The sequence below is a fragment of the Patiria miniata genome, unplaced genomic scaffold, assembly GCF_015706575.1.
Source record: "Patiria miniata isolate m_02_andy unplaced genomic scaffold, ASM1570657v1 HiC_scaffold_13, whole genome shotgun sequence".
Taxonomy (NCBI): Eukaryota; Metazoa; Echinodermata; class Asteroidea; order Valvatida; family Asterinidae; genus Patiria; species Patiria miniata.
The window spans coordinates 11,830,701-11,843,741 of record NW_024037051.1 but is presented as its reverse complement, the minus strand read 5'-3'; positions in this window follow the sequence as shown (position 1 = coordinate 11,843,741).

Genomic DNA, 13,041 nt, shown 5'->3' with positions numbered 1-13,041 from the left:
AGATTAATCATCGTTGGTATGGTGTTCCTGAAGGGGCACAAACAGTTATGACGCGTAGATGTCGACGTCGTGTAGTTTTTCATGACTAGAAATTAAATTTTTCACGACGTCAAATCTTTTTGCCACAAATAGTCAGGACATTTCGAGCGAATAGTCCTGAAATTTTTCTGACATCGTTAATTGTTTTTAACTAGACGTTAATTTCTTTTGCAACATTGTGACTTTTTTGTCACAAGAAATGAATTTTGTTCTCAATTTTTTTTCATGCGACCAACTTCACGACTGATTTTGAAAATGAAAAGCATGATCTCTTAACCGAAATTACAATGAGAGAAATATATTAATATTGTGAATTCGCTTTTGCACGACCAGTCGTGAATTTTATCATGACTAGTAGTGAACATTTTCCAACATGGTTAATTTGTTTTCTTAATACAACGTTTATGTTGTTGTTATATCGTGAATATTTTTATCACTCATCGTGAATTTTTTTATTTTTTGCACACGTCAAAATTCGTGACTGGTCTTTAAAAAAGTAACGGTGTTGCAAAAAAGTTGAAAGCTAGTCATGAAAAAAATGCCAAAATTGTGAAATATTTCACTTGTGAAAAAACTCACAATGTCCGAAAAAAATGCACACCGCCTTGAAAAAATCCACGACTTGTCATGAAAAAGTTCATAACATTGTAAAAAAATTCACAACTGCTTATGTCGCTTCATGGCAACCATATGTTGGTGAGACATCCTAAGAAAATTGAAAACTTTAAGACATCTTCACACGTGCACTAGTAATTTTTGTAGTGCTGTGGCCTCGTGGTTACGGGCATTGGATACGTGGTCTGCGGGTAAAGCTGCAGGTTGTGGGTTCGAGTCCAGCCGGGGTCATGGTGCGTGCGCCCTTGAGCAAGGCACTTTGTCACTCATTGCTTCTCCCAACCCAGGAGCAAATTGGGTACCTGTGAGGGCAGAGATGGTTATTGTGATTGAATTAGCTTCCTTGCACTTAACAGGCAGCATCGAGCTGTAAACTCCCAAGGGAGCTGAGATGGTATTTGGAATGTTTCATTGGCCTAATGAGCGGGGGTAATAATGATGTAGCGCCTTGAGCACCAGTCCTGGTGGATACGTGCGCTTCATAAATACCCACTTTTGTTATTATTATTATCACCCGTCAGTTAGTCCAACTGTGGAAAGTCCTATTCCATAGACTAGACAGGCACTGGGGCCTGGAGCACAGAGCTGCTAAGCACAAAAATTTGCTTAGCACAAAAAAAGTCTGGCTTATAAAAGCAGGTTACCAGCCAAAACTCCACGTTATGTATATTGCTCGTGATTAGTATTCTGCTGTTGTTTGCTTAGACCCCCCCAAAAAGTCTCTGGTTTCTGGTAAGGAGCTTGCTCAAAAAGTGGTGTGGCGACGCGGCTTTGTTTTTGTTGTTGTTTTTTTACCGTTTTTTTTTTCTTCTTCAAATGTCGGCTGATGACTGCAAATGGTGCCCGACTAAACTTTGTGCAAAAATATGGGAGTCCAGAGAGGCCGCATAAATTTATTCTCGATCGTAACCTCCTCTAAAAACACTTTAAAATTGTGCAGCAGCAGGATTCCAGTCAAACCAGTGAGTTTGGCAGTTTTGAGACATCACCTTTCATTGAAAAAAACTGCGCATACCAGAAACCAGAGCTTTTTTTTTTTTTGGCCTTAGCATGAAAATCACATGGGGTTTTGAATGGTAACCTACTTTTATAAGCTGGACATTTTTGAGCTAAGCAATTTTTGTGTGCTTAGCAGCACCGTGAAATTGGGCCCAGCTGGTCTGAAAGATGTTACCGTGCACTGACAGCATTTGTTAACCGACTAAAACCACACACGCTCGGCGGGTACGTTGGAAAGTTACGCTGCGCGATATTGCTCAGTTGCCCCCCCCCCAAAAAAAAAAACCCAACAATCTCAATCTCTTATATGGCCCAAAAAAAATAAGTCGGTCTCTGGTCAGCGCGTGCGTCGATTTGTTTTTTTTTTCCAAAATGTTCCGCAGTAGCTCCAACAGCACCCTCTATTTCTGCACCTCCTCAATTTTTTTTACCAAAGAGCACCAAGGAATGGGAAATTGCACCAAGGCAAATGATCGAAAGCACCAAGGCAAATTATGGAGCACACCAATGTACATGAGGACACCAAAAAAGCAAAATAGTACCCACCTTGTCTGTACAATCCAAGCTTGAAGAAAAAACATAACAAAAACAAAAACAAAACAAAAAAGCCGCGTGGCCGCGTCAATTCCGGAACTTTGGTCTGACCAGAGACTGAATATTTTTTTTTTTTTTGGCCCAAGATGGAATTTTTTGTTTTGTTTTTTTTCTTTTCAATCTCAATTTCTGTCCATTTCGTCTCGGTCCATCAACAGCGACCATCCCCCAACCCGGTCATTATCACGCAGTGAAGACCGGGTCCTTACACTGTTATTCTCTAATTATAAATTAATGAAAGCAAGTAACACACTGTCAGTTATATGCAAAGACTGCATATTTTGTGCTTAAAGATCAGTCTTTAAAAAGTGTGAGAAAAAAAACCCAAGTAGTTCGTACTGTGCACTTTGTGTAGATTTTTTCTTAAAACTTCGCAATGAAATATCTAACTTCTGAATGACCAGATTGTTAGTTTGAAGTATATATACTTTGCAGTACTGGAATATACACTGAAAAAATTCTCAAGTGTGCAGAGAAAAAAAGGAATTGCTGAATTCCACTATTTGCCAAAAAAAAATGGGGAAAAATAATATGTTATTTTGGTTTTGTAATCATTGTCAATAACCCAATTAATAAGTACATTTTTACTGACAACTTTATTTCTGAGGAATGTTATTGATAAGTAAAAAATGGCAGAACTAAGAAGTGCAGTTCCTCAAATTTGGATAATAATTTGCTGTTTTCAAATTGTACGGTTCATTATTCGGTAAAAACTAACCTTTTTTTTTTAATGTACTGCTGTGTTACATGCCAAACAAAAAGGCCCATGAAATTAAAAAGGTTATAATGTGTGTCAAAAAAATGACAAATATATTTAGTTATTTGAAATATAGGGACATTTTCCCGGCATTGTGCTTTAATAAAGTGAAACTCTCCCAGTTTTAATAGTTTCAACCATTTCTTATTATGCACAAGAAATGGTCATGCACAGACGCAATGTAGAGATGGCCATTTTGTTTCACAATAATATTCCCACCTGGATTTCTTTTAAAATGTGTTATTATAAAATTCAAATTTGAACAATAGCCACATCAGACATCAAGTTTACATGGTTAAGGGTTATTGTGAGCTGTGGATGGGCCAATGAAATGGGTCACAAGTGATCAGTATTGGTGAGTCAGGCAGTTGCTAATGAGCATTTCCCCGGAATATGTCCGGGACAATGTGTAACTTTATGTGTACTTTTTTAAACATTTAAAATTGTCTATGCTTTTCCTGACGAACCAAGGGCGCTGTTGCTGTGATGCCATTTCACAAAGACACTGTTCACTCAGTTTTGGGGGTTTTCTGTTCAAATTGTTAGACCAAAAAATTTGCTCACTGAAAAACATTTGTGAGAAAACTGTGCTCACTGGCTTACTGTCATGTGCTGAAACAACAGCGAATCACCAAAGAAGAGACAAATTACTGCAGCAAAATATCCCGAATTCTAACACATTTTGGCGTTGAAATAACTGTAACATTGAGGTTTCTGCCTGAAATGACACCCCCCTCTGCTTGTGAATACAAAAATTGGCATTAGCAAAAATAACCAAAAAAGGCACCAAAATACCCTTACAAGTTGCAAAATGGAAATTGAAAATGAAGTTAAATGGGACACAAAGGTGCATTTTCGAGGATTGCATAAAAAAAATGAGCCCTTTAAATATTATTTTGAGCTAATTACTTGCGTGGTTTTTACATTGTGTTCAACAGCAATCTGTCTTCAGTTTGTAGATAATCTGGGGCAAAATTGATTCCATCTCATGTCATTGTTCAGATATGCCTTGCTGGTATCTCGGACGGTTTTCATTTTAATTTATTAACAACTTGATTGCACAAAAGGCTAACTCATGCCTACTATAACGATACAAAAACTATTGCTTAAGGTGTATTGGTCTGTATTTAATACTTCAAGAATATTTCATCCATTGTCTCCAAGTTGTTGACCTGGAGACAGTGATATACTTTAATGATATCTGTGAAAATGAAATACTTTTTAGATTACAATTACGTGTACAGTTAAAGGTAGAGTAGATCATATGTGCATATTTTTTTTTGGAAGCAATGAAAGTGCTCAAAATCTAAAGACAGGTGCTTAACAACTAACCTGATGAACTTTTAGCTCTATGAATGCTGTATATGCCGAGAAAGCAATGTGCTGGAATCTGGATTTCAGTTCAAAAGTTCAGAGTCATGTTTTGAATTGCGACCCAAATCAGCATCCAGAACACGTTCTCATTCAACCGATTGCAGCTCTGCGCGATGTCATGCACTGAACCGACGAATAATATCAACCGCATGTGCGACGTGCCAACGCTTGCGCGTGCACCCATTCACGGATTCGCTGAATTACAAACCAACATCTAACAGAAAGTTCCACAAATGTGTCACTTGACGCATCTTTGGAAATGGCCTTCTTTTATTGTTTTCTTCAAAATGACAGCATGCCAGAAAGAATAATTTCACAGGGAGTTTAGTGCCATTACCATCTTTCAACCAAGTAAAGCTTTTCAACAATAATTTTGTCAGTTACTTTTTGGATAGCTGCAAATGGTCTTCTCTAACTTATAAGTTTGTTGCAAATCTTTCAATTAATTAAGTTATATTCAGAGGTAAAGTTTGAAGTGTGAAAATTAAACGGATAAAGTTGTGTGCTTTTCCTTGTCACGGTAATGTAGTCTTTTCCAATACTGCTTAGATTTTGTTGTTAGAGCAATACAAAAGAAATTGACTAAGCCAAAAAGTTAACCTGCTCAATGTCATATACAAATAAATTTTTGTACTGGAATGCGATGATGGTTACAAGTAAATATTGTACATTAGAGAATAAAGGTTATTTTATATGAAAATGAAATTCATATTGTCTTCATTTGTATTATTTCTTTTACTTGAACAATGTGTAAGAATCCCTTGTTTTAATGTGTACTTTTTCATGGCCATCTTCATCATTTGTGCAATTATACTTTTAGCGATCGTGAATCAGTCTATTATTCAAAAAATGGGGGTGGGGTCGATTGGTAGCGTTTGAATTTGTTGTTCCTTGCTCTATGGTCGTACGCAACATAAAAAAGCACATTCTGCATTTTATATTCATCCACTTGGACACATGCAAAAGTTGTTAATCTATCTGTGAAGTGTACTTTGTGTCAAATTTACCTTCATTTTCAGTCTAAGAATGTTTACAGCCTTTATGGTTGCAGACCAGTAAATCGGTCCGATATTGCCTACGCCGGCCAAATCAAGATTTGCATGCCCTCAAAATCTTCAGTATTTGAGCATGCTGTGGGCCATGAACTTGAGGGTTTGTAAAAAATATGGGTGGAAGCCGTGCACAGGACTGTGAACTTGTAGTTCCGTTCAACTTGGATGAAATTGGGGCCCTTAAAGCGCTCTATTTTGCAATGGAGTGTAGGCATCGTTTTTCAAAATGGCGATGGGCTTCAGGACTATTTTCAGGGGTGATCATCTTCGGATGGAAATTTCTCCTAAAAGTCATCAGTTGACCCCCCGTAAATTAAGAGAAAATAGAAGATGATGTAATAAGCTTTAATTTGATGTGTGTCTCGAACACCTTGGAGAGTTGTGAGTATTTTTCCCGAATTTCTGAAGTGGGAGCATTTACCATTGGGGTCTATGGAAGGTTATTTACTGGTCTGTTATGGCGTGTCAAACGTTGCAATATTCAATATTTTGCAATATATATGTTGGATGTTCAATAATTATGTGTTTGTTATCAGTTTTACATTTATGTGCGATGTTCAATATAAGTGTGCGATGTTTTTCATTATTTGCGCGATGTTTAATATATTTGTGCGATGTTTTACAATATATGTGCGATGTTCAATATATGTGTGCGATGTTTTACATTTATATGCGATTTTCAATTTATATGTGCGATGTTTTTGACGATATATATGTGCGATGTTTTCAATATTATGTTCGATTTTTTGCATTAAATGTGCGATGTTTTTCGATACAATTGTGTGTGTTGTTTTACAATATATTGGCGATATTCTCAAATATGTGAGCAATGTTTTACACATATGTTTGACATTTCGAGCTATTTGTATTCGATGTATCATCGGTATGTTTGCATTCGATCTTATGCAATATGCATTTGATGTTTCCCTTTTCATTCGATGTTTCGTTAAGAGTCAAAGTCTGGATACTAGACCGCGAAAGTCTGACTATTTTGCCTAAAGTCAGTGTATGAGACGTCAGGGGATCGCGTAAAGTGATTAGAGCCAGACCTAAACGGTAAAAACCGGAATTGTGGGTAATTCTTAAAGCATACGCAATGCGTTCATCATTGTTTGGGCAGTACCCCCAGCTGTGCCTGTACTACCCATAGTGTTATGTGCATCATCTATGCATTGAGGAGTGCATGACGCATGGTCTGAGCTCCAAGGCCGATGTGCACCTGTCCCGTTTAATGATCCAGTTACCTGATAATTTGTTAGCAAAAGCTGATGTAAAATTGGGCAAATTAGATGTTTATGAAAAAAAATCAAATTGTAAGGGGTTAACCTTGCATTTTTTAAAGCGAAAATGGAAAAAAATCAAATGTTTCTGGAAAATTGCAGATTGTAAGTGGTTAACCTTGCTTTTTGAATAAGATTGGGAAAAATTAGATGTTCATGAAAAAAATTCAAATTGTAAGGGGTTAATTTTTTTTTACCAAAATAGGACACAATCAGATGATTCTGGAAAATTGCAGATTGTTAGGGCTTAACCTTGTATTTCTAGCAAAATTGGGCAAAAAGAAATGTTTATGAAAAATTTTAAATTGTAAGAGGTGTACCTTGTATATTTAGTAAAATTTGGCAAAATCAGATTTGTATGAAAAATCTAAAAAGGTAAGGGGTTAATCTTGCTTTTTTAGCAAAATTTGGAGCATATTTTACTAAAATTGGGCAAAATCAGATGCTTCTAAAAAATCCAGATGCAAAGTTTCCGCAAAAACAGCTGTTGAAAAAGAGCCCAATGTTGAACTTTACTGAGTCTGAGGTCTATCGAGGGGACGATCCTTATTTCAACTCCCGGAGATTCGCTGACATCACAGTCTCTATTTTTCTTTTTAAGAAAGTCGAAATAGCTGAAGAGGAAGGTGAGAATATATATGTGCCCAGATACAAAGAGTAGAAATCTACGCGTATGCCTTTTGAAAATACACAATTGCGGTGTTCATTGTTGCGTAATGATCCGCCTAGCACACGACCGTTTTGCACATTAGGCTGTGTTATGCAGCTTCCTAACAAACCAAACACACTGTTCTCATTATATCGACTTGTTTTTACCCATTAAGGTGAAGCAAATGGACCCAGTAATCTTCCTGGCGCGTTTGCTCACCTATAAAGACAACTTTTCTTAGTTTAAGGAAAATTCTAAGGTAACGAAATGGCCGAGTGGTTACGATTCGTCGTCCACGGTTAGCGGGGTCCCGGGTTCGAATCCCGCTGGTGTCTTTTTGGCTTTTAACGTATGAGTTCAATTATTCACTATAAGAGATTTAATTTCCCGTCGTAAAGTACCAACAGTACCTTAGCTTAATCGGTAAGCACTGCTGCTGGTACTGTCCGCGAGTTCCAGGTTGGCGCCTTCGTACAGGTTCAGGGCATGTGGTCCACTCGGAGGATCAGGGCTTAGGGGCCGCCCTGTTCCTCCCTTAGCTCTTTGCTTTTACATGGTGCCTGGCCCTCCGGGGTTATATGGATGGATAGGGAAGGAAGTGTGTATTGGTCGGGGACGCCGAGACCCCGGAAGAGAACTAAGGGATCGGCTGGGGCATTGTTATGGCTCAGACCGATCCCTGAAAGCTTGACTAGCACATAACTTTTTGATTTTTTTGACCCTCTATCTTTTATACTTTGGTTTAGTTTGAAATCTACAGCTGCTCGGCAGGTCTACGGGTAGTATCAAAATTGAAACAAAGGTGTATGTCATAAATCAATGAATATTTCATAATTGACTATAATCAAAACGGAGTTTCGTTTGATCAATTTGACTATCATTATATAATGACGCGATTGCCAATTGACGTAAGAAACGCCATAAATTATACCGGGAAAGAATATGGGACACTTCATGTATTGATTTAACAGTTTGCAAGGAGTTAGCCTTACATTTGAGCAATATTGGGAAAAATCGGATGTTTCTGGAAAATTGCAGCTTGTAAGGGGTTAACCTTGCATTTTTAGTAAAATTTAGATGTTTATGAAACATTTCAAATAGTTAGGGGTGAACCTTGCATTTTTTAGCGAAATTGGGCAAAATCAGATCTTTCTGGAAAATTTCAGATTGTAAGGGGTTAACCTTGCTTTTGTAGTAAAATTTGGCAAAATAAGATGTGTATGACAAATTTCAAATTGTAAGGGGTTAACCTTTCTGTTTTTGGTAAAATTGGGAAAATTTATATGTTTATGAAAAATTTCAAATTGTCAGTGGTTAGGTCAAAAAAAAAAGTCTCCGGTTTCTGGTATGCGCGCGCGTCGCCGTAGCCATGCGCGTCGGCAAAATGAAAAAGTTTTTTTTTCAATACAAGATGATGTTTCAAAACCGCCAAACTCACTGGTTTGACTGGAATTCTGCTGCTGCACAATTTTAACGTGTTTTTAGATGGGGTTATGATCGAGAATAAGATTTATGTGGCCTCTCTGGACTCCCATATATTTGCACTAAGTTTAGTCGGGCACCATTTGCAGTCATCAGCCGACATTTGAAGCCAAAAAAACAACAAAAACAACAGGTAAAAAAAAAAAAAAGCCGCGTCGCCGCACCACTTTTGGGGCAAGCTCCATACCAGAAACCGGAGACTTTTTTTTTTGGCCTTAACCTTGCATTTTTTAGCAAAAAAGGGCAAAATCAGGTGTTTATGGAAAATTTCAGATTGTAAGGGGTTAACTGTGCATTTTTAGCAAAATTGGGCAAAATCAGATTTGTATGAAAAATCAAAAATTGTAAGAGGTTAACCTTGCCAAATTAGGGCAAAATCAGATGTTTCTGGAAAATTGCAGATTGAAAGGGGTTAACCTTGCTTTTTTAAGCGAAATTGGGAAAAATCAGATGTTTCTTGAAAATTGCAGATTGTAAGGGGTTAACTTGGCTTTTTTTAGCATAACTGGGCAATATCAGATTGATATGTAAAATCTCAAATTGTAAGGGGTGAACCCTGTATTTTTAGCGAAATCGGGCAAATTAAATGTTCATGAAAAATCTCAAATTGTAAGGGGTGAACCTTGCATTTTTTAGCAAAATAGGGCAAAATCGGGTTTTTATGAAAAATGTTAGATTGTAAGGGGTTGACCTTGCATTTTTAGCAAAATTGGGAAAAATCAGATTGGTATGAAAAATCAAAAATTGTAAGAGGTTAACCTTTGCCCAATTAGGGCAAAATCAGAGGTTTCTGGAAAATAGCAGATTGAAAGGGGTTAACCTTGCATTTTTAGCAAAACTGGGCAATATCAGATTTTTATGAAAAATCTCAAATTATAAGGGGTGAACCTTGCATTTTTAGCAAAATTGGGCAAAATCAGATGTTTCTGAAAAATTTCAGATGTAAGGGGGCTAACCTTGCTTTTTTAGCAAAATGGGGAAAAAAATCAGATTTGTATAAAAATCAAAAATTGTAAGGGGTTAACCTTTGCCAAATTAGGGCACTAAAAAGGAAGGTTAACCCCCTTACATCTAAAAATTTCAGATGTAAGGGGGTTAACCTTACTTTTTTAAGTAAAATTGGGCAAATTTTAATGTGCATGAAAAATCCCATATTGTTAGGGGTTAACCTTGCATTTTTTAGCAAATTAGGGCAAAATCAGATGTTTCTGGAAAATTGCAGATTGAAAGGGGTTAACCTTGCATTTAAAAAAAAAAATGCAATCTTAACCCCTTACAATTTGAAATTTCACTAAAAAAAAAGTAAGGTTAATTCCTTACATCGGAATTTTTTTCAGAAACATCTGATTTTGCCCAATTTTGCTAATATATGCAAGGTTCACCCCTTACAATTTGAGATTTTTCATAAAAATCTCATTGTGCCCAATTTTGCTTAAAATGCATATGCACACAAAAATTTGCCCAATTTTACTAAAAAAGCAAAGTTAACCTCCTTACATCTGAAATTTTCAGAAACATCTGATTTTGCCCAATTTTGCTAAAAATGCAAGGTTAACCCCTTTTCAATCTGCAATTTTTCCAGAAACATCTGATTTTGCCCTAATTGGGCAAAGGTTTACCTCTTACAATTTTTGATTTTTCAAACAAATCTGATTTTTCCCAATTTTGCTAAAAATGCAAGGGGTTATGACATTTTTCATAAACACCTGATTTTGCCCCATTTTGCTAAAAAATGCAAGGTTCACCCCTTACAATTTGAAATGTTTCATAAACATTTAAATTTGCCCAATTTTACTAAAAAAGCAAGGTTAACCCCTTACAATTTGAAATTTTATATTCACATCTTATTTTGCCAAATATCACTAAAAAAGCTAGGTTAACCCCTTACAATCTGAAATTTTCCAGAAAGATCTGATTTTGCCCAATTTCGCTAAAAATACAAGGTTCACCCCTTACAATTTGAGATTTTTCATATTTAAATTTAACATTTAAATTTTCCCAATTTTACTAAAAAAGAAAGGTTAACCCCTTACAATTTGAAATTTTTCATACACATCTTATTTTGCCCAATTTCGCTAAAAAAAATGCAAGGTTCACCCCTTACTATTTGAAATGTTTCATAAACATCTAAATTAATTTTACTAAAAAAAAGTTAACCCCTTACAATCTGAAATTTTCCATAAACACCTGATTTTGCCATATTTTGCTAAAAAATGCAAGGTTAACCACTGACAATTTGAAATTTTTCATAAACATTTAAATTTTCCCAATTTTACTAAAAAAGCAAGGTTAAACCCTTACAATCTGAAATTTTCCAGAAAGATCTGATTTTGCCCAATTTCGCTAAAAAATGCAAGGTTCACCCCTTACTATTTGAAATGTTTCATAAACATCTAAATTAATTTTACTAAAATTGCAAGGTTAACCCCTTACAAGCTGCAATTTTCCAGAAACATCTGATTTTTCCCAATTTTGCTAAAATGTAAGGCTAACTCCTTGCAAACTGTTAAATCAATACATGAAGTGTCCCATTCGACTTTTTTAAAACAAATTATATTTCCAGTTTTTAGGGTAAAGGAATTTTCTCTTTTTCCTTTCTCTTTTGTTGTTGCTATATTTTGCGAATTAACTCATTCGTATGGAATGCTCATAGTCAATCAAAGAATATTTCACACATAGGGGCCTAAATTATATTTTTTTAAATTTAATAGAGACGCATTGATCGTGCTATCATATACCATTCTATTACTTTTGCGAAATACTGTATTGTTTGGAATGCTCACAATTAAAGACACGTTATTTGAAAGATGTATAAATAATATTTATATTACAATGTACATCTTTATTCTTTCCCGGAATAATTTATGGCGTTTCTTACGTCAATTGGCAATCGCGTCATTATATAATGATAGTCAAATTGATCAAACGAAACTCCGTTTTGATTATAGTCAATTATGAAATATTCATTGATTTATGGCATACACCTTTGTTTGTTTTTGAGCTAAGCAATTTTTTGTGTGCTTAGCAGCACCGTGAAATTGGGCCCAGCTGGTCTGAAAGATGTTACCGTGCATTGGCAGCATTTGTTAACCGACTAAAACCACATACGCTCGGCGGGTACGTTGGAAAGTTACGCTCAGTTGCCCCCCCCCCCCCCAAAAAAACCCCAAACAATCTCAATCTCAATTTCTGTCCATTTCGTCTCGGTCCATCAACAGCGACCATCCCCAAAGCCAGTCATTATCAAGCAGTGAGGACCAGGTCCTTACACTGTTATTCTCTAATTATAAATTAATGAAAGCAACTAACACACTGTCAGTTATATGCAAAGACTGCATATTTTGTGCTTAAAGATCAGTTTTTAAAAAGTGTGAGAAAAAAAAACCCAAGTAGTTCGTACTTTGCACTTTGTGTAGATTTTTTTCTTGAACTTTGCAATGAAATATCGAACTTCTGAATGACCAGATTGTTAGTTTGAAGTATATATACTTTGCAGTACTGGAATATACACTGAAAAAATTCTCAAGTGTGCAGAGAAAAAAAGGAATTGCTGAATTCCACTATTTGCCCAAAAAAAAATGGGGAAAAATAATATGTTATTTTGGTTTTGTAATCGTTGTCAATAACCCAATTAATAAATACATTTTTACTGAAAATTTTATTTCTGAGGAATGTTATTGATAAGTAAAAAATGGCAGAACTAAGAAGTGCAGTTCCTCAAATTTGGATAATAATTTGCTGTTTTCAAATTGTACGGTTCATTATTCTGTAAAAAACTAAACTTTTTTTTAATGTACTGCTGTGTTACATGCCAAACAAAAAGGCCCATGAAATTAAAAAGGTTATAATGTGTGTCAAAAAAATGACAAATATACTTAGTTATTTGAAATAGAGGGACATTTTCCCGGCATTGTGCTTTAATAAAGTGAAAACTCTCCCAGTTTTAATAGTTTTAACCATTTCTTATTATGCACAGGAAATGGTTATGCACAGACGCAATGTAAAGATGGCCATTTTGTTTCACAATAATATCCCCCCTGGATTTCTTTTAAAATGTGTTATTATAAAATTCAAATTTGAACAATAGCCACATCAGACATCAAGTTTACATGGTTAAGGGTTATTGTGAGCTGTGGATGGGCCAATGAAATGGGTCACAAGTGATCAGTATTGGTGAGTCAGGCAGTTGCTAATGAGCAT